A 4,222-nucleotide genomic window follows, 5' to 3' on the forward strand; every position below is an offset into this window, starting at 1 on the left:
CAACCGAACTGGGGGGTGCGGTTTATAACTGATCCGAGTTGCCTCTGACTGACCTGCATCTTTTCTGGACTTCTAAAAGTAGGAAACCCGCGCAGTAGCTGAATACTAGTCACCGAGTTTTCCAGGTCCACAGCACAAAAAAAAGGGATATTTTTCATTTGACTCATTGTTGTCACATATACTGAGATGCAGTGACAAATGCTGTTCTGCGTGGCCCAAGTCTGCAATATAAGAAATTGCCCCTAAAAAGATCCAACAAACAACACTATAATAATGATTTTATAATCTAATCTCTTAGTGACATTAAGGTCAGAGGTCACATGACACTCGGTTATAGTCCAACAGGTTTATTTGAAATCACAAGCTTTTGGAGCACTGCCCCTTTGTCAGATGAAGAGAAGCACACAGGCATAGAATTTATAATGTGGAGGTAAATCACATGACACTGGAGGGTAACTAAGGAGAGAATTGAGCCCCTCAAAGATCAGCAAGGCACCCTTTGTGTGGAGCTGCAGGAGATGGGGGAGATACTAAACGAGTATTTTGCATCAGTGTTTCCTGAGGAAAAGGATATTCAAGTATAGAATGTAGATGGGACATCTTGAAAAATGTCCATATTACAGAGGAAGAAGTACTGGATGTCTTGAAAGTGGATAAATCCCCAGGACCTGATCAGGTGTATCCGAGAACTCTGTAAGAAACTAGGAAAGTGCTAGGCTCCTTGCTGAAATATTTGTATCATCGACAGTCACAGGTGAGGTGCCGGAAGACTGGAGGTTGGCTAACATGGTGCCATTGTTTAAGAAAGGTGGTAAGGACAGGCCAGGGAACTATAGACCAGTGAGCCTGGCATCGGTGGTGGGCAAGTCGTTGGAGGAAATCCAAAGGGACAAATTGTGCCTGTATTTGCAAAGGCAAGGGCTGATTCGGGATAGTCAACATAGCTTTGTGTGTGGGAAATCATGTCTCACAAACTTGATTAAGTTTTTAGAAGAAGTAACAACGAATATTGATGAGGGAAGAGCGGTAGATGTGATCTATGTGGACTTCAGTAAGGCGTTCGACAAGGTTCCCCATGGGAGACTGATTAGCAAGAGTAGAAGACAGAGGGTGATGGAGGGTTTTTTTTTCAGGTTGGAAGCCTGTGACCAGTGGAGTGCCACAAGGATCGGTGTTGGGTCCACTACTTTTTCTCATTTAATCAATGATTTGGACGTGAGCTTAAGAGGTGTAATTAGTAATTTGCAGGTGACACCAACATTGGAGGTGTAGTGGACAGCGAAGAAGGTTACCTCAGATTACAATGGGATCTTGATCAAATGGGACAATGGGCTGAGGAGTGACAGATGGAGGTTAATTTAGATAAATGCGAAGTGCTGCATTTTGGGAAAGCAAATCTTAGCAGGACTTATACACTTAATGGTAAGGTCCTAGGGAGTGTTACTGAACAAAGGGACCTTGGAGTGCAGGTATGCTTTCTTTTATTGGTCAGAGTAATGAGCACAGGAGTTGGAAGGTCATGTTGCGGTTGTACAGGACATTGGTTAGGCCAATGGGTATATGAATAGGAAGGGTTTAGAGGGATATGGGCCAGGTGCTGGCAGGTGGGACTCCATTGGGTTGGGATGAGTTGCACCAAAGGGTCTGTTTCTGTGCTGTACATCTCTATGACTCTATGAGTCTATGTGAATGGTTTGGAGAGGAAGTTGCAGGTAGTGGTCTTCCCATTTACCTGTTGCCCTTGTCCTTCTAGATGCTAGTGCTTGTGGGTTTGGAAGGTCTGCCAAAAATGTCTTCGTGAATTCCTTCAATATATCTTGTACATCATACATGCTGCTGCTACTGAGCATCGGTGTTGGAGTGGCTGAGTGTTTGTTGATGTAGGACAAATCAAGTAGGCTGCTTTGTCCTGGATGGTGTCAAGCTTCTTGAGTGTGGTTGAAGCTGTGCTAATCCAGGCAAATGGACTCCTTTATGCAACAGTTCTTTCACATGTGGCCTTAATGACAAGCCAGTCACTTTGTGGAATTTCAGTCTTTTGTCCAATAATTGGCTGTAATGTTGTCAAGATTTGAGAGGCCTTGGCAGAAAATAAACTAAACGTCACTGAACCAAGAGCGATTTGTAGCATTGCTGATGACACCATCGAGTCATGGAGTCTTAGATTCATAGAAATGTACAGCACAGAAACAGACTCTTCGGTCCAACTCATCCATGCCGACAAGTTATGCCAAACTAATCTAGTCCCATTTGCCAGAACTTGTGCCATGTCCCTCTAAACCTTTCCTATTCATGTAGCCATCCAGATGCCTTTTAAATGCTATAATTGTACCAGCCTCACATTTCCTCTGGCAGCTCATTCCATACACATACCACCCTCTGCGTGAAATAATTGCCCCTTAGGTCCCTGTTATATCTTGTCCCTCTCACCCTAAATCTATACCCTCTAGTTGTGAACTCACCGACCCCAGGGAAAAGACTTTGTCTATTTATACTATCCATGCCTCTCATGATTTTATAAACCTCTATAAGATCACCCCTCAGCCTCCGACGCTCCAGAGAAAACAGTCCTAGCATATTCAATCTCTCCCAATAGCTCAGATCTTCCTACATCCTTGTAAATCTTTTCTGAATTCTTTCAAGTTTCACAACATAGGAAAGAGACCAGAATTGCGAGCAATATTCCAAAGGTGGCCTAATTAATTTCCTGTAGAGCTGCAACATGACCTCCCAACTCCTATACTCAATATTCTGACCAATAAATGAAAGCATACCAAATGCCTTCTTCACTATCCTATCTACCTGTGACTCTACTTTCAAGGAACTATGAACCTGCACTCCATGGTCTCCTGGTTCAGCAACACTCCCCCAGACCTTACCATCACATTTATAAATCCTGCTCTGATTTGCTTTTCCAAAATGCAGCTCCTCACTTTTATCTGAATTAAACTCCACCTGCCCTTTGGCCCATTTGATCATGATCCAATTGTAACCCAAGGTAACCTTCTTTACTGTCCACTACACCTCCAATTTGGTGTCATCTGCAAACTTACTAACTGTATCTCCTATGTTCACATCCAATTACTGATGATCAAGAGGAGACTGATGGGGCAGTGGTTGACTGGGTTGGATATGACCTGTCCTTTACGTACAGGAGGTAACTGAGCAATATTTCACTTTGTTGGGTAGATGCCAGTGTTGTTACCATATTAGAACAGATTGGCTTGGGGAGCAGCAATTTCTGGAGCACAAGTCTTCGGTAACATTGCCAGCATGTTATCAGGGCCCAGAGCCTTTGCAGCATCATACACCTCCAACCCTTCCTTGGTATTATGTGGAGTGAATCGAATTCGCCAAAGGCGGGTGTCTATAATGCTGGGGACCACTGGAGGAGGCCGAGAAAGATTATCCGCTTGATACTTCTAGCTGAAGATTGCTATGAATGTTTCAGCCTTATCTTTTACACTTGTGTTGGAATCCCACAACACCTGCCACAGATCCAGTCCAGCAACAATATCCTTTCGACCTCAACAAGTGTTGGTGCTGGGTCAAGAGTGTGTTGCTGGAAAAGTACCGCAGGTCAGGCAGCATCTGAGGAGCAGGAGAATCAAAATTTCAGGCAAAAGCCCTTCATCAGGAATGTGGCTGTGAGCCAAGGGGTTGGAGTGATAAATGGGAGGGGGGTGCGGCTGGAGGGAAGGTAGCTGGGAATGTGATAGGTGGATGGAGATGGGGGTAATGGTGATAGGTCAGAGAGGAAGGTGGAGTGGATATGTGGGAAGGAATGTGGACAGGTAGGACAGGTCATGAGGGTCGTGGTCCATCTCCACCAACAGTGATTGATTCAATATTGTCATCTTCTACAAACCCACCAACTCCCACAGCTCCCTGGATTACACCTCCTCCCACCCTATAAAAACACAATCCCTTATTCCCAGGGATGGTTAGAACTGGGATAAGGTGGGGGGAGGGGAAATGAGGAAACTGGTGAAATCTACATTGATGCCATGTAGTTGGAGGGTTCCGAGGCGGAAGATGAAGCGTTCTTCCTCCAGGCGTTGGGTGGTTAGGAAGTGGCAATGGAGGAGGCCCAGGACCTGCATGTCCTTGGCGGGGTGGGATGAGGAGTTGAACTATTCAGCCAAAGGGCAGTGGGGTTAGTTGCTGCGAGTGTCCTGGAGATGTTCTCTAAAGTGACCTGCGAGTAGGCATCCTGTCTCCC

The sequence above is a fragment of the Chiloscyllium punctatum genome, chromosome 25 (assembly GCF_047496795.1).
Source record: "Chiloscyllium punctatum isolate Juve2018m chromosome 25, sChiPun1.3, whole genome shotgun sequence".
NCBI classification, from domain to species: Eukaryota; Metazoa; Chordata; class Chondrichthyes; order Orectolobiformes; family Hemiscylliidae; genus Chiloscyllium; species Chiloscyllium punctatum.